The 19,596-nt window shown below is 40.4% G+C and overlaps 1 pseudogene; it reads left to right on the top strand.

Annotated features, from left to right (window-relative positions):
• The first annotated feature begins 9,941 nt into the window (after positions 1–9,941).
• Positions 9,942–17,283, top strand: LOC122048186 (annotated as a pseudogene).
• The last annotated feature ends 2,313 nt before the right edge of the window (positions 17,284–19,596 follow it).

The raw sequence follows: 19,596 nt of genomic DNA, 5'->3' as shown, positions 1-19,596 counted from the left end.
TTTTCTTGTCGAAATAGTAATTGGTATATGTAGCTAATGTCTTTGATATTGCACTCCTGCATCCGGATGAAATGAGTGTGAGTAAACTCATGGCAAGTGAAAAGATATTAAATGAGTTAGATCCAATATCATCTAATCCTTCGAATAGATAACATAATGAAACAACCCCTTATTAAAACTAAATATAATTAGTAAATTTCGAAATCGGACTAAAGTACATCCCTTAAAATAGTCATAACATTGTATGTTTTGACCATTAAGGGATGTGTGCAAGAGCTGGTTCAGAGAGGTTTCTTTGAGTATAATATTTCATCTCACTCCTTTCCCATGGTTATATTTCAACTACTCAACGTGTCACGCCTCGGGGGAGTCCCTGTCCGAAGAAATTTCGGCGACACCTCCCATATACGGGTGACAATCTGAAGCATTTCTACAGACATAATATACATCAGCCACAGGCGGCTGGAATATACACATAACCACGCAGTTTATAATACAGCCTACTCGACTGATATAATAAAAATACAACCACGCAGCTATATGTAAAGCAGTCCACTCGGCTGTACCAAAATCAAAACACAACGGAAAATGACAGAAACCAAATACAAACCAAACACATAACTGCTAGCCGGCTAGGCTTACACCACCAAAAACCAATACAAAATATCACATAACAACTTCAACACTCCAGAACAAAACCCGAGCACAAACTAAACACACTGACACATAAAACAAACAAAACATAAATGAAACCGATAGATCTTCTGAGGTGACGTGGGGACCAATAGACATAATACTCCAAGCGACATCATAAACAACAAGGTACCTGAAAAAGATAGTGTCCACGGGGGTGAGTTCAACAACTCAGTGAATACCAATAGACATGCCTAGTAAGATATATCAAACAACAATAAACATGGAATACAACTTCCTAATCATATATAGGAAATATGCAAAACTGAAAGGTAACTGAGGAAGCTGTACTCACCAGGAAATCCTATCCAGAATAAAAGGTCATCAAACCGAGAGTGTCATAAATCCTGTATGCATGTCAAACAGATGCATCCAACCAAATGCAGCAAATAAATGCAGCAAGCACAAGCAATAAATGCATCAATGCGTATGATGCCAATGACATGTCATGGTCACCCCTACTCTCCATTCAGCCGTCTCACACATGATGGTGAGACCGAGTGGGTAGGGCTGTGACAACCGTGCACTCTGACGTCACTACTCCTGATGAGTGACCGAGTGGACGGGATGCTATCGGAGTACACCTATCCTCCTACCCCAAATCATAAATGGGGGAGCTCAATGCTCTCATCTCTCGGTACACGATGACAGGGAGGGATCCCTGTCCTGCTACAACGCTGCGTCACACTAACCCATGAGTGGACCAACGGAGCCCTTGACAGAGCACCTGCTGCAACACACCCTGCCTAAATATACCACTAACCCATGAGTGGTCGTGTGTGCAGATACATGTAACTGACGATGTGCTCAATAATAGTGGAGCCGACAATCGCACAGCATGCAATCATGCGAATGGTGCATGACACTAAGCATGACAATATCCTGTACCAATCCATATATATACAATGTGTACCCTAGAATAAATTGACCTAATCAATGGTCTAGGTACATCGGTCAGATAAGGAATCAAAAACCCTAGATCCTTAACATATCCACCTCCATAAAATATGTACCATCAATATACATGGATCAAAGAAAAATGGTCTAGGTACACAGATCAGATATGATATAAAAATATAGGTACACATGCCAGATAATAAAAATCCAGAATCTAGTCCTAAATTCAGTAAAGCATAATATGTCACTTACTCTAGGAACTAAGGTACTCATGGTAATGAACACAAGGCGTAAACATGGATACATAACTAGCGACAAACAGAACATGCTATGGGTATCAAACAGTGACATACCAAAGGCAAACATGATCATTGCTTGTAGCTATAAAATACTATGCATATCCAATTGACAATATCAATAAAGATAAGTCAAGATGTACCCACCTCCAATGTAGATTGTGCTAATCAACCTCTATGTCGATGTGCTCGTCCTGAATCTGAATCCTGTAATAATCGTACATGTATAGTTTTATTTAGCTAAATTCAAATGAATTAAGTAGCTAAACAAAATGCCCAACCTACTTAGGGAGAACCCTAATCAACATAAACATAATTCCACTAATTAGGAATCATTATAGTAATATACTAAAATCTACATCTACATTATTGTTGTAGTTAAAAGGATCATTACCTGACCTTCTTCTCTGGCGATGACAACAAGCAACAGTAGCTGAAACTGGTGAAGCTGCTGTCTACCAAACCATATACTCTAAATTAGCAATCCCACACTCAACCAGGTACACAAATCAACCATTCCACATCCACTTACCTAAATCAATAGTCAGGGCTGGTGATTACCTCGAACCTGACCGCAAGGAGCGTGAGGGAAGCTTAGCTCCGTGAGTGTGAGCAAGGACAGAGGGATGAGGTCAGTAGGAGATCCCCAATTTCCTTCGGCAACTCCTTCCTTCTGGTGACGGCAACCCCCGGCAGTAGTTGTTTCCACTGCGATCGAGTGGAAGGCAGTGTGTACGCAAGACTAGGGCACGGGCGACTCCGGCTAGGGCACAACTAGCACGGCAACACCATTGCTCCGGTGAGGGAAAACGCTGCCCAAATGTCAATCGGCGCAGGGAGGAGATGGCGCGATGCTGCTCAGCGCGATTTGGGGATCTCCGCGACAACCAAAAGAAGGACCGAAGAGGAGAACAGTGGAAATCAGAGGGGGCTGTGAGGCTAGGGCACAACGAAATGAGGGTTGGCGTTGGCCTTTCCTTCTGGCGATCGGGTGGTGGCTCGAGCTCTAGGGCTCCAAGTCGATGCAAGGAGGATCGGGCAGAGGCGAAGAGAAGCTTTGGCGTCGCGGGAACCATAGGGAAAGAGGGAGAGAAAAGGTTGCATAAACCCTCAGCCACAACTTTAATACCGGAGGAGGAGAAACGGCGGAGAAGGGCGGCGGCGACGCGTCGGTGGGGCGGCGTCGGCGCCGTAGGGCACGGGTCGGTTGAGGAAAGGGGGCGCGGGCACGCGGGGGAAGGAAACGACGATGAAAGAGAGGAAAAGGAGAAAAAGAAGGAAAAATAAAAATAAAAATTCAACTTTTCCTCGTTAAAATGGGGTAGCCTAAACATACTTTCCCGGGTCCCGTATTTATCTCCGTAAACTCGTCCATACGGTCTCTGAAAAATTCCAGAAAAATTTCTAAAAATTCCAAAAAATTTCCTTATTATTATTCGCCATTTTTCGGTATTTTACATTCTCCTCCACTAATAAAAATTTGGTCCCCAAATTTTGTTATCTACCATCAGCAAATACTAACAACATGCAAAGAGTATAGATGTTGAACGGTAAATTAAATAATATACCTCAAGTGAAAAGATGGGGTATCGAGCTCGGATAGTATCCTCGAGCTCTCAGGTAGTCTCCTCATCGGAATGATGCTACTATCCGACTTTATCTAGTCGGATCATCTTGTTCCACAACTGACGCTCTTTCCATCCAGAATCCGTACCGGAATCTCCTCATGATTGACGTCAGGCAAAAAGGGGAACTGAGATATCTGTCAGCACATGTGTCAGGTCAGATATGTATCTCCTCAGCATAAATACGTGGAATACGTCATGAACTCCTGCCAGGAACGGTGGTGGTGCCAACCGATAAGCTACCGCTCCAATCCTTTCCGAGATCTGGAAAGGTCCAATGTATCGCGGAGCTAGCTTACCTCTGAAGCCAAATCTCTTCACTCCTTTCGTGGGTGAACTCGCAGAAATACATGGTCGCCAATAGAGAACGCTAGGGGTCTGCGTCTCCGATCAGCATAACACTTCTATCGATCCTGCGCCTCTAGCATTCTCCGTTTGAAAATACGAACCAACTCTTCGTTCTGCTGAGCTCTATGAGGTCCCAACAACTGGGCCTCCCCAACCTCATCCCAGAGGGTGGGTGTCCGACAAGACCTACCATACAACGCTTCAAACGGTGCCATCCGGATAGCCGAAAGAAAGCTATTGTTGTAGGCGAACTCTACCAATGGCAGATGGTCCTCCCAACTGCCTCCTAAATCCAATACACATGATCTCAGCAAATCCTCTAGAGTCTGAATGGTCCGCTCTAACTGTCTATCTATCTGCGGATGGAAAGCTGTACTGAATCGAAGCTGGGTGCCCAAGGCCTGCTTCAGACTCAGCCAGAATCTGGACGTGAAACGAGTGTCTCTATCCGAAATAATACTCAAAGAAACACCATGTAATCTGATGATCTTCCGGCAATACAGATCGACCAATCGATCCAGGGAATCAGTCTTCCGGATCGCTAAAAAGTGTGCAGATTTGGTTAATCGATCAACGATTACCCAAATCGCGTCATGGCCTCATCGTCTCGTATGAAATCGGTCTGCTACCCGGAAGCTATCTGGCTGCCAATAAACTGCAAATACTGATCAGCAGCCTAGGGCTCTCGGATCCTCGTCCTGATCGACGATTGAGCAACCATGGTAACCAAAGTACCCTGCTCTGTCTGTCCCCACTCCTCAAGGCCCAACTCGGAGAAACCTTGAATCAAGTCCATGACCACAACTCGGTGGCAAGTTAAAGTCCCTCTGGACTTCCTGCTGAGTGCATCGGCAACCACATTAACTTCCTCTGGGTGGTAGCTAATGGTGCTATCATTATTCTTCAGGAACTTCATCCATCTCCTCTGTCGGAGATTAAGCTCCTTCTGAGTAAACAGATATTTGAGACTCTTATGGTCAGTGAGAATCTCAATGTAATATCATATAAGTAATGCCGCCAAATCTTCAGGGCAAAAATAATAGCGGCCAACTCCAGATCATGAACTGGGTATTTCTTCTCATGCTCCTTCAACTATCGAGAAGCATATGAGAATACTCTACCGTGTTGCATCAGAACAGCACCCATACCCTGTAGAGACGCGTCGGTGTAGAGGACAAATCCGTCCTCTCCCGAAGGTAAAAACAAAAAATCGGAGTGGACACTAGTCTCCGCTTCAGCTCCTGGAAGCTGGTCTCCCAATCCTCAGTCCAAGTGAACTTCACGCCTTTCCTAGTCAGGCGTGTAAGTGGCATAGCAATCCGAGAGAAACCCTCAACGTATCTCCGGAAATATCGAGCCAAACAAAGGAAGTTGCGAGCCTCCTCTATAAACTCCGTCTACTCCCAACGGTAACAACCTTTATCTCCTGTGGAACCACGGTATACTCCTACTGGTGACCGTGTGTCTCGAACATCTCACAGAAGATAACCAAAATACGCACTACTGATTTCACATATAGACGTTTCCGTCGAAATATCTCTTGAACTATGCGAAGATAGTGTACGTGACTCACCTCGGATCTGAAATAGATCACAACATTGTCAACAAAGACAATGGAAACCAATCCAACATCCTAGAAATACCAAATCATCGAGTCCATGATAACATCTAGGGCACTAATAGCCTAAGTAATAAAACCAAGAACTTATAATGTCCGTAAATCAGACATCCTCAACCATAAGATCCCCGACAACAAGTCAGGAAATCTGATCACCAACGATATAAATCACCAAAGAATAGATCCTCTAGTGTGAGAGCAACGCTCCATCACAGAAAATACCACATATGTGGGAGCAACGCTCTACCACAAGAAATCCTCCATATGTGGGAGCAACGCTCCACCACAAATAATCCGAAATATGTATCTATAATATATATATGGGAGCAATACTCCACTACAAGCAATCCACAATATGTGGGAGCAACGCTCCACCACAAACGATCCATAACATGTGGGAGCAACGCTCCACCACAAACAATACATAAATGTCCAAGGCACCTAACTAACCAGCTAGAGACTGCACGAGATCTCTCTACCACACATCACTGTGGGTAGCCTAGGGTATAACAACCTAGTGAGCAAATCAAATCCATAGTCAACTTTATCGTCATCCTAGTGGGTCGGTCACCCACTAATAGGAGAATTAGTTGACAGAGTAATACAACAAATAACATAATGTAGACACTCAACATAGGTAGAATCATCATGATGCTACCAACCATACACCTGGCACACGTGCACACACAACATATGTATGATTGACATAATCCTCCAATTAGTACACACCAAACATACTCACAACATAGGTATAAATCATCGTGATACCTCCAACAATGCAGACCGAACCCATGTGCATATATCAACATAGGTATAATCGACAATACACCTTAAACAACACTCACATGACATATATACACCTATGTCAAGAGTATAATCAACGTAATACTTCCAACAAATCATAATCGACACGAGTGTACACACAGAAAAAATATAGTGAACAAGATACCTCGAATATTACACCGAACACATCTGCACATATCACAACTCAGATCAAATCAATAAAATACCTCCAATAAACCAATCAGACCACTTGGGTATAATCTACTAGAAACCCACAACAATCATAACTGGAAAAGTATACACCCACTACATGTAATTAGACCGTTCATCATAACACTCCTACAACACATAATAATCATATATACACACCACATAGATATGCAGAATCAGCATATTTAATCCAATCAACCTGATATTCCCTATGCTACCAACTCTCATGGGTTAAGGGTATACCTAAACAAAAATCAAGCATATGTATCAAGCAGATATACATCAATCATAGACAATCCAAAAATAAAGCAGCCTAATCATCCAGTAACAACCCTGCTCTAGGTTCAAAGGAACTAATAGAGGCTAAGAAAGATATACACGCCATGGTATAACATTGCAAGTTAATGTCGTACACTACCGAGACCATATCTGATGGGAAAAATTTTATCATCATAAATCCAAATGTACTCAAATGTGCTCTAGATACCTAACTAAGCACAAATAATCCAAAGATTCGAACCTCTAAAAATAGAGTATGACAGTCCCCTACTGATCGGAACAACATAACTAAATCAGTCATCTACTAACTAATCAATAATACACTAATCCTCCATAAGTATTTAAGGTAAATCGATCCACCTACCCAAATCAACATGTGTAAATTAGTTTTCTATTGACTGATCTAACCAAAGTACATTAATCATCTACCGACGAAAATTAACTAAAGTATATCGGTATTCTACTGGCTGAGTCAACTAGAATATATAGTTACTAGTCACTACCTAGCTAATAATAGCATAGGCTGGTATGTGTCTCTATCTTCTAACCAACTAGTAGTAACAGAAGCTAAAACTACCAGTGATATGCTATGAAAAGTCTCCCGAGACCGTTATCCTTGATCTCTATCTGAGTCGACCATGATCAGTGGTTTACCTAATACATGGAATGTATACTATAACATCAAAATAGGTACTAATAAAGAATGCTAATACATGTCATAAAGTATAATAGTCAACAATGCATATACTAACAAAAAGGTATGATAACCATATACCACATACATCCTATAGCTTGGAGATGTCCTGCCGCTGCCAGGTCCCAAAATCTGAAAAGTCACATCGAGAAGGCTAAAACACGAAATCCGAAACACGCGAAATAAGACTCGTAAACCGAGCTCTGATACCAATAAATTAGTATCAGATAAATCTCGCAAATTCAGAACACATAGCAAGTATCGTATACCTGCTCTGATACCACTAAATTGTCACGCCCGGGGGAGTCCCTGTCCGAAGAAATTTCGGCAACTCCCCTGTACGGGTGACAATCTGAAGCATTTCTACAGACATAATATACATCAACCACAGGCGGCTGGAATATACACACAACCACGCAATTTATAATACAACCTACTCGGCTGATAAAATAAAAACACAACCACGTAGTTATATGTAAAGCAGCCTACTCGGCTGTACCAAAACCAAAACACAACGGAAAATGACAGAAACCAAATACAAACCAAACATATAACTGCTAGCCGGCTAGGCTTACACCACCAACAACCAATACAAAATATCACATAACAACTTCAACACTCCAGAACAAAACCCGAGCACAAACTAAACACACTGACACATAAAACAAACAAAACATAAATGAAACCGATAGATCTTCTGAGGTGACATGGGGACCAGCAGACAGGATACTCCAAGCGACATCATAAACAACCTGGTACCTGAAAAAGATAGTGTCCACGGGGGTGAGTTCAACAACTCAGTGAATACCAATAGACATGCCTAGTAAGATATATCTAACAGCAATAAACATGGAATACAGCTTCCTAATCATATATAGGAAATATGCAAAACTGAAAGGTAACTGAGGAAGCTGTACTCACCAGGAAATCCTATCCAGAACAAAAGGTCATCAAACCGAGAGTGTCATAAATCCTGTATGCATGTCAAACAGATGCATCCAACCAAATGCAGCAAATAAATGCAGCAAGCACAAGCAATAAATGCATCAATACGTATGATGTCAATGACATGTCTTGGTCACCCCTACTTTTCAGTCAGTCGTCGCACACATGATGGTGAGACTGAGTGGGTAGGGCTGTGACAACCGTGCACTCTAACGTCACTGCTCCTGATGAGTGACCGAGTGGACGGAATGCTGTCGGAGTATACCTATCCTCCTACCCCAAATCATAAATGGGGGAGCTCAATGCTCTCATCTCCCGGTACACGATGACGGGGAGGGATCCCTGTCCTGCTACAACGCTGCATCACACTAACCCATGAGTGGACCAACGGAGCCCTTGACAGAGCACCTGCTGCAACACACCCTGCCTGAATATACCACTAACCCATGAGTGGTCGTGCGTGCAGATACATGTAACTGGCGATGTGCTCAATAATAATGGAGCCGACAATCGCACAGCATGCAATCATGCGAATGGTGCATGACACTAAGCATGGCAATATCCTGTACCAATCCATATATATACAATGTGTACCCTAGAATAAATTGACCTAATCAATGGTCTAGGTACACCCGTCAGATAAGGAATCAAAAACCCTAGATCCTGAACATATCCACCTCCATAAAATATGTACCATCAATATACATGGATCAAAGAAAAATGGTCTAGGTACACAGATCAGATATGATATAAAAATATTGGTACATATGCCAGATAATAAAAATCCAGAATCTAGTCCTAAACTCAGTAAAGCATGGTATGTCACTTACTCTAGGAACTAAGGTACTCATGGTAATGATCACAAGGCGTAAACATGGATACATAACTAGCGACAAACAGAACATGCAATGGGTATCAAACAGTGACATACCAAAGGCAAACATGATCATTGCTTGTAGCTATAAAATACTATGCATATCCAATTGACAATATCAATAAAGATAAGTCAAGAGGTACCCGCCTCCAATGTAGATCGAGCTAATTAACCTCTATGTTGATGTGCTCGTCCTGAATTTGAATCCTGTAATAATCGTACATGTATAGTTTTATTTAGCTAAATTCAAATGAATTAAGTAGCTAAACAAAATGCCCAACGTACTTAGGGAGAACCCTAATCAACATAAACATAATTCCACTAATTAGGAATCATTATAGTAATATACCAAAATCTACATCTACATTACTGTTGTAGTTAAAAGGATCATTACTTGACCTTCTTCTCCGGCGATGACAGCAAGCAACAGTAGCTGAAACTGGTGAAGCTACTGTCTACCAAACCATATACTCTAAATTAACAATCTCACACTCAACCAAGTACACAAATCAACCATTCCACATCCACTTACCTAAATCAGTAGTCAGGGCTGGTGATTACCTCGAACCTGGCCGCAAGGAGCGTGAGGGAAGCTTAGCTCCGTGAGTGTGAGCAAGGACAGAGGGATGAGGTCAGTAGGAGATCCCCAATTTCCTTCGGCAACTCCTTTCTTATGGTGATGGCAGCCCCCGGCAGCAGTTGTTTCCACAGCGATCGAGTGGAAGGCAGTGTGTACGCAAGACTAGGGCACGGGCGACTCCGGCTAGGGCACAACAAGAACGACAACGCCACTGCTCCGGTGAGGGAAAACGCTGCCCAGATGTCAATCGGCGCAGGGAGGAGATGGCGCGATGCTGCTCAGCGTGATTTGGGGATCTCCGCGACAACCAAAAGAAGGACCGAAGAGGAGATCAGTGGAGATCAAAGGGGGGCGGTGAGGCTAGGGCACTGCGAAATGAGGGCTGGCGTTGGCCTTTCCTTCTGGCGATCGGGTGGTGGCTCAAGCTCTAGGGCTCTAAGTCGACGCAAGGAGGATCGGGCAGAGGCGAAGAGAAGCTTTGGCGTCGCGGGAACCACAGGGAAAGAGGGAGAGAAAGGGTTGCATAAACCTTCAGCCACAACTTTAATACCGGAGGAGGAGAAACGGAGGAGAAGGGCGGCGGCGACGCGTCGGTGGGGCGGCGTCGGCGCCGTAGGGCACGGGTCAGTTGAGGAAAGGGGGCGCGGGCACGCGGGGGAAGGAAACGGCGATGGAAGAGAGGAAAAGGAGAAAAAGAAGGAAAAATAAAAAAATAAAAATAAAAATAAAAATTCAACTTTTCCTCGTTAAAATAGGGTAGCCTAAACAGGCTTTCCCGGACCCCGTTTTTATCCCCGTAAATTCGTCCATACGGTCTCCGAAAAATTCCAGAAAAATTTCTTAAAATTCCGGAAAATTCCCTTATTATTATTTGTCATTTTTCGGTATTTTACACAATGAACCTGAGTGATATTTTTTGCTCATGACTTTTATTTTTTATTAACAACATTTAAGTTTAAAATATTCATTCTTTCTAATGAAAATTATGTTTTCTTCTATTTTAATTTAATACCCTTTACAAAATTTCCTTGTGCTTAATTTATGTTGACAATAGTATGCCTATTTTTGTGGTTTGCTGTATTAAACCTATTGCCTCATTCTCAAAATAAAACATGTGTTACTTTCAAGTTTGATCAACATGGGTCTTTTTTCTACATATCATTTCTTCTTCTAGCTGCATCTTCAACATATCTATAATGATGCCACTATATTTATATGTATACTTGTCAAAAATTATCTAAACCTATTACAATAAAAACCTGTTGCTCATGCAATCTATATTTTTTCATTGATCTGTCTTTTTCTTCACATTTTCAAAACCTGTTATTTATGTTCATGGTGCTTCCAGGATCTATACATATTGTGCTGGGTTATTCACAATACAGTTGGGATTGTATACCAGTAAATTCTTATCATCTGTTCTTCTCTTACACGAAAGAGATTTTGTCGTTAAATTTATTGATTAGATTCATTTGAGTCCTTTCATGTTACAATCAAAGGGAAACACTATTTAGAAGTTAGTGACACAGAATTTTTCTTACATATAGACTTAGATATCTTAAATCTATCAACAAAGAGAGATGAATGAAGATACTATGAATAGGATAATGAGCGAAGAGGAGCTTCTGCTTTTTCATGTGATCATTGTGAAATGGTAGGATTTTTCATCTATCTCGTAAATACTTCTTTTCAATGTCGACACTCCAACATGGTATCTCCAACTGGACACTTGCATATGTCAATCACACATAAAAATTTATGGAGACAATTGTGTTACATATTTTGGATTCTCATTCATTGTAGTAACTTGCTTTCAAGTCTGAGTAGTATAATTGTCATGTATCCTTTAGAAAATATTATTAATAGCATAAACTGTAATATGCGAAAAACTTAGATAAAGTTGTAGATAATTAAAATTAGACTTAATTAAAATATTCTAGTGGGTAATATATAAGACGTCATGAATTTATAGAATTTTTTCAGAATAAATTTTTTTCAGAATTTAAATGAGTTATTTTAGGTTTTAAGAGTATATATATGGGTAAGAGAAAAGTTCGTTTAGAAATACCCAATTAAAATGAGACTTGATTGAGTATATAAACCTGAGATAGTTAATGTCACGCCCCAAAGGAGTTTCTGCCAGAGGAAATTCCGGCAACATCTCCCCTGTACGGCTGACAATCTGAAACTTTTCTACATGCACAATATACCTCAGCCACAGGCGGCTGGAATATACACACAACCATACAGTTTATATGCAGCCTACTCGGCTGATACAATAAAAATACAACCATGTAGTTATATGTAAATCTAACAACCCACTCGGCTGTACCAAAACCAAACACAGCGGAAATACAATGGACACCACATACAAACTGAAAACGAAGACTGCTAGCCGGCTAGGCTTACACCACACAACAAAACAACACTCCAGGAACAAAGTCGGAACACAAAGCTAAATACACAAATTCATATACCAAAATACAGATAAACAAAAGCGGAGACAGGTCTTCTGATGTGGCGTGGGGATCGGCAGACAGGATACTCCAAGCGACTCCATAAACAACCTGGTACCTGAAAAAAATAGTGTCCATGGGGGTGAGTTCAACAACTCAGCAGATAACTAGTTGACATATATAGTAAACTATAACAAATGGTAATAACTATGGAGTACAGTCTCCTGGACAAAAGCTAGAAGATGCACAATAGAAAAGGCTGAAAAGAACTGTACTCACCAGGGCCTCCTATCAGAATAGTCAGGTCGTCAGACCGAGAGTATCATAAATCTTGTATGCATGTCAAACACATGCATCCATCCAAATGCAACATATAAATGCAACAAACACAATCAGTAAATGCATAAATGCACATGATGCCAATGACATGGTTACCCCTGACGCTAGTCAGCCATCTCACACACAATGGTGAGACCGAGTGGGTAGGGTTGTGACAACCGTGCACTCTGCCGTCACTGCGCCTGATGAGTGACCGAGTGGACGAGATACTGTCGGAGTACACCTATCCTCCTACCCCAAATCATAAGTGGGGGAGCACAATGCTCTCATCTCCCGGTACACGATGACGAGAATGAATCTCTGCCGGCTACCACGCTGCGTCATACTACCCATGAGCGGACCAACGGAGCCAAACAAAGTCCAATCGTCTGCCGGCTACCATGCTGCTACACTAAACCAGCGGAGCTTAACAGAGCAGAACTGTCTGCCGACTACCACGCTGAGTCACCGGACCAGCGGAGCCAAACAGCAGAACTGCCACACACCTGCCTGATATACCACTAACCCATGAGTGGTGGTGTGTGCAGATCTATGTAACTAGTGATGTGCTCAACAATAATGGAGCTGACTATCGCATAGCATGCAATCATGCGAGATGATGCATGACACTAAGCATGGCAATATCTTGAACAACATAGCAATATCCATATATATATAAAATGTGTACCATAGGGCAATGAACCAAATCAAAGGTACACAGATCAAATAAGATATAAAACCTAGATCCTGACCAAAATAAACACATGGTCGTGTCACTACCCCAATAAACATGTATAATCGGGTAGGTACTATCATGAAGTGCATAATAAGTAAACGAAACAAGCATGCACTACAACAAAAATCCTCATAAACATCAGTGGAACAACAACGGTTTTAAGCAAAAACCGATGTCTTTGAGTATTTTACACCGGTTTTTCCAAAAACCGGTGTCTATGAGCGCAGATTTTCGCTCATAGACATCGGTTTTTTAGGCGATGTCTATGCGCACCTTTTTTTTTCATTAATAGACACCGATTTTAACAGCGGTTTTTAAAACCCGGTGTTAATGAACCAAAATAAAATATTTTAATATTCCACCAGCCAAAATTTGCAACGCTGTAAAGTTCCCTCCAAACCTAAACCTATATCGCGCCCCTTCCTCCGACCATCTGCCTCAGCCTAAACCTAAACCTAAACCTCCAACCATCTCTCTCAACCTCATCTCCCTCTTCCCTTTCCTAGATCGACGCTCTTGCTCCGTCCAACCACACTGCATCTCCTCCAACTCCTCCCTTTTACAACGCCACATTTCCTCCAACTCCTCCCTTTTACAACGGGTCATCTTGCTGTTGTCGCTTTCTCCGCTCTTGCTCACGCCTCGGCGACCGCCATCGCCAATCGAGATTTTTGTGAGCTGTGATGCTTTGAATCCGGAAAGGGAGAGGTTGGAGAGAGGGAGTGTGGGTGTAGATAACGTGATCTGGCGACTATGGCAGATATGGCGAAGGTGTTCAACATGCCGTTGGCAATGATGTGCGACATCGAGGCGGAGATCTCGCGGGACGACAGCCATTACAGCCTCTCCACCGGGATTCTCCCCTCCCTCGGGGCCAGGAGCAACCGCAGGGTCAAGCTCCGGAGGTTCATCGTTTCCCCTTACGATCGGCGATACAGGTCTGGTGTTCTATTCCCTCTGCCGTTACTAGGGCGAACTCCTTTTTTTTCCGTCGGAGATTGTGAGCTGTGGAATTTGCTCTGGATGGAAAGCTTGTGGGGTTTTTTCTCTTGTTCTTTGCCTTCTTTTTGTTCAGATTTTTTCCCTCTTGCATGTAAACCCTTTTTTTCTTGGTCATGAACCCTTGAAAAATCCGAACTTTCTTCTGGATCGATATTCCTTGTGGAACTTCGGTGATAGATTTGATGTGGGATTCTCTTTGAATAACTTTTTACCCTTTATTATTATTATGATTATTATTTTTTTGAAAAGAGTTGTATTCTCTCCTAACTCCTAATCTGTATAATTTAGTGAAGATATTGTGAGAAAGATTTAGGACTTCGAGCTAAGGATCCTAGTCTTCAAGGTGCAATTTTTCAGATGCGTAAATATTGATTTTCTACTCTTCCATTGCATATAAACTTCTTTAATCCCCATTCGAATTTGGGACTTTGTTGTCTATTCTGCTTGGGTTTCTCCATTCGAATTTGGATTCCTTGGGCATGCGAAGGGAACTCTTGCCCTGGTTGACAATATCGTCAACGCCTTCTTTGCCATTGACATCATTTTAACCTTCTTTTTGGCCTACCTTGATAGAACAACTTATCTGCTCGTTGACGATCCTAAGCTAATAGCATGGAAATATTTGACCAGTTGGTTTGTTCTTGATGTTGCTTCCACTATCCCTTCCGAACTTGCACGCAAATTGTTGCCTCATAAGCTCCGCTCTTATGGATTCTTCAACATGCTCCGTCTCTGGCGTCTCAGAAGAGTTAGTGCACTATTTGCAAGGTATGCATCTTAAATAACTATGTGAATGCTTTTTGTGTTCCCTGAGGGAAGATATTATTGCCTTCCAACTAATTCAACACACTTCATTTTTCATTTACCAGACTAGAGAAAGATAGGCACTTCAACTACTTTTGGGTTCGATGTGCAAAACTTATTTGTGTAAGGATCTTTATTCTTTACCATCAATTCGTGCATTCACTTACCTTTTGCAGTTGATACTTCGGCTGATACTGTCATTTCATAACAATCTCATAGGTGACTCTATTTGCTGTGCACTGTGCTGGGTGCTTCTATTATCTTCTCTGCAAGGTATCATAATCCAAGCAGTACTTGGATCGGTGCTTCTATCCCAGATTCCCACGAGCGAGGCTTGTGGATCCGCTATGTGACCTCGATGTACTGGTCAATCACCACCCTTACAACCGTTGGTTATGGAGACTTGCATGCTGAAAATACAAGAGAGATGATTTTTGACATTTTCTACATGCTCTTTAACCTTGGACTAACAGCCTATTTAATCAGAAATATGACCAATTTGGTAGTTCATGGAACTAGCAGAACTAGAAGATATGCAGGTTTCGCAATGCAAAACTTGATCAATCCATTCAGATGGCAGCAAGTTGTACTTGCAACCAATATTTACTCTTGTTTTACTTTTATAGCATTAAAGATATGTACTGATCATTGCAGAGGGATACAATCCAAGTAGCCACGGGGTTTGCACAAAGAAACCAGCTTCCAGAACGCTTACAAGAACAAATGATCTCACATCTCAGTTTGAAGTTCAGGACTGACTCAGAAGGCCTCCAACAGCAAGAGACACTGGATGCTCTTCCCAAAGCCATCAGATCCAGCATTACTCACTATCTGTTTTACTCACTGGTTCAAAGTGTCTACTTGTTCCATGGAGTATCTAATGACCTGCTATTCCAACTGGTAATTATTAGAATTTTCTAACTCCAAATTTTGCCAGACAGAATATCACAACATAGTGCTCTCACCTCAGTATCTCATCTTTTGTATATTTGAAGGTATCTGAGATGAAAGCCGAGTATTATCCACCCAGGGATGATGTGATTTTGCAGAATGAAGCGCCTACAGACTTTTACATACTAGTGACTGGCACAGCGGTAAAAGAGAGTTTCCACTCGAGAATTCTATTTTTTCACATAACCTAAAAGAATTACCAAGTTTTTCATCATCTCAGTGAAAATCTGGATTTTTTTTTGTTTGTTTGTTATATGAAATAAGAATACAATCCATGTAAATGAGTATTTACAAATTCTAGAAAAACTAACTAATTTAAAATGTGGGAATTAGACTGGCTGATCTTTTTGGACATAATTGTGGCACGGGTGGTGGCTATGATCTTCAATATGTTTAGTGTGTTCATAAACACTAGACTATTTATAATACAGATCATTATTTGATTGTCACTTGTCCACGTCATCTTAGAGTTGTGTATGATTGCTCTATGCATCATCTTGTTTTTTTTTCATGTTACCAAGTTGTCGCTTAGGAAAGTACCCATTATATATAGCTTTCACTCTAACTAAGCAACAATTGATCTCTATATGATTTTTCCTCTTGTAGAAAAGAGATGGAGGTTGTTTATGGTAACTCTCTTGACATTATATAGCTTTGTTGGTCCTTTAGGAGCACATCTAAACTCGATCACTTTCTGCTTAACCTAGAGAAGCTTACATGCAGTATGTATTAATAGTGTTCTTTGCCTTTGCATTCAATCTGACTATAGTATCTCTTTTTGCTCGTTTATCAAATTAGATTGCCTCCCAAAAGGATGCAAGGGTGAGATGTAAACCTGCTATTCATAGGAGAACCTGCCCATAATTTGAACGTTACATTGATTTCCAAACAAGATTTTTTGAATTATGATTTGCCTCTTACACCTTTATATGTTTTCCAGATGCCTCAAGGAGGAATACTAAATGCCCTTTATATATATCACAACCATGATATCCCAAGAGGGCTTCTAGCAACAACATTCCTCTTGGTTGTGTTTAACTGCCTCAGCAATTTTCATATATACTCCATGCCTGTTTTTGACAGCTTGAAGCAGGTTATACAAGCCGAACAAATCGACCCTGCTCGATTTGGGTTCGATCTGGCTTCCGAGTATTTTATTCTGATTAGGATATGAAGCGGAAGCAGTACTAGTTTCTTTGGAGCTGGTAGGGTAGAACTACCTAGTCAAGGGGATGACAATGTAATTGGCACTTTTTCTAGTCAATGCAACTAAATTCTTAGCCTTTGTTTTTCAAATTTCCTTTTACAGAACAATATTTGCTTAGTAGTAAACTTTCATGAAATACTTTTTCCAATGATTCCATCTAAGATTTCTGGTTTCCAAGATCCATCATGTTAAAACCCTTTGCTTCTTGTGATAGTTATGTCAAATGCAGTGCCATGATGCAAATATAGTGCAAACATTCAAATATATCCTATGAGGCAAAAAAATTGAAGATGTGCTAAATCTGTTTTGCTCTTTTACCCTGTCATCTGTATGCAATATATATGCCTCACAGTATCATGCCAATCCTTCTACCATAATAGTGAATGTTGAAACAGGTGGAGACAAGGACTTTGGAAGAGTTGGAAGAGTTATTGGAATTTTCTTGTCAGAATAGGACATCCTTGACTCGGATTATGTTGGATAATATGGTGGTTCCTCTTCCAAACGGAGATGTGGATGTCTCAATGCTGAAGGATGCAGTTCAGTTGGTTAATGGTAGATTTGAGACTGAGGTAATTGGTATTTTTATGAGAATGGTGCATGCCCATCTAATCAGTATCTCTTTTGCTTGAATTTTCATAATTTCTCTTTCAACATTTTCTTACTTGGTTCATGGTAGATTTGAGACTGAGGTAATTGATGTTTTTATGAGAATGGTGCATGCCCATCTAATCAGTATCTCTTTTGCCTGAATTTTCATAATTTCTCTCTTTCAACATCTTCTTACTCGGTTCATGTTAAGGCGACTTGTGTGATCCCTGACATTGAGAATGCTCTTGAAAGCTCATGTACCGGATTGATGGTTCAGAAAGCATCCAAATTGAGCTATTACTGAGACATTTTTGACTTTTTGTGTGAATTCGCTTGCCCCACAAGCAATTATTGTTTTCTGCAATTAACTTGGCAAATACAGCAAACCATTTTATATATTTGTATTTAGTTTAGTTTGACCTGCATTTAACTCATTTGAAGTTAACAATAATTTATTGATGGCAGTCAACATTCTAATCATGTACCCATAGAATTTGCAGTTCCTTTCTCACTGTATGTACAAGTGTTGTGCATTTGCAAATTTAATGAGGCTAGTGTGTCTGCAAACTTGAACAAACGTTCTGATAATTTATAAGCTTTATGCGTTTTTTTAGAAATGCCTTAAGGTACTTCTTAATGAATTTTCCCATGTTGTCCAGGTACTTCTATAGATTCTTCCTCATGAATTTTCCCTGCATTTAACTTAATGAATTTTCCCAAGTTCTACTCTTAATTTCCCTTAATACTGGATATATGATGTAGTAAACTAAATTCTTGAGTAAATAAAAAAAATATTTAAGTACTAATGAAGTGCATCTGGTTTGATATATTCCGAAGAAGACATTTGCACGAATATTCCTATGATATAACATGGGAAAATACGACTGCGATATTGGAATTAACATGATATGGGAATCCATCAATGTAAGTAACATGATACTTTCTTATGTTGTGATGCATTTATTTCTTTTCTTTTATTTATTTACTTATATATATGGTTGCATCTATATATGGTTGAAATTCATGTTGACTAGTTAGCATTTTAGCTATTTTCCCCTTGAAATAAAAATTTGTTTTGATGTTATTGTATCATTGGAAATCATATAAATGAATTGATGTTACTCATCTTTATTACTGCTGAGGAATTTATTTACTTTTCATGTACTCTTAGTGATAAACAGTTATGTCATTTGGGTTGACTACTAATGAATTGAATTTCCATGTACTCTTAGTGATAAACAGTTCCCAGGAATGATAGATCTATCACTATATGATGTGGTTGAGATAATTGATGAATGTTTCTCTTTTTAAGCATTCCAATTAGTCATCTTGTTACCTGCTGCTCTTACTGCTTTTTCAATTATAATTTTTAGTCTTGGTTTACTAATATATTATTTATGTGTTTTTACAGTTTACAAATCTCAAGTACTCTAGAGTTGAAATTGATGAAGTGCGGTTCGAGTGGGCTGAATGCATGCTAGATTACATTTGAAGTGCGGTTCTACCTTGATGTGTTGTTAAAAGAATGTTCTACCTTGATTTTGATATCTATTAGCTTTTGATGTAAAAAGAATGTTTGTGTATTTTATGAATACTGTTGTAAGAAGAATATTTATGTAATTTGTGAATATTTGTGTATTTTATATATACTGTTGAATGAAGAATATTTTTGTAATTTATGAATATTTG

The sequence above is a fragment of the Zingiber officinale genome, chromosome 2B (assembly GCF_018446385.1).
Source record: "Zingiber officinale cultivar Zhangliang chromosome 2B, Zo_v1.1, whole genome shotgun sequence".
Lineage (NCBI taxonomy): Eukaryota > Viridiplantae > Streptophyta > Magnoliopsida > Zingiberales > Zingiberaceae > Zingiber > Zingiber officinale.
The sequence above is the reverse complement of the archived record's forward strand: the minus strand, read 5'-3'. Positions and strand labels throughout refer to the sequence as shown.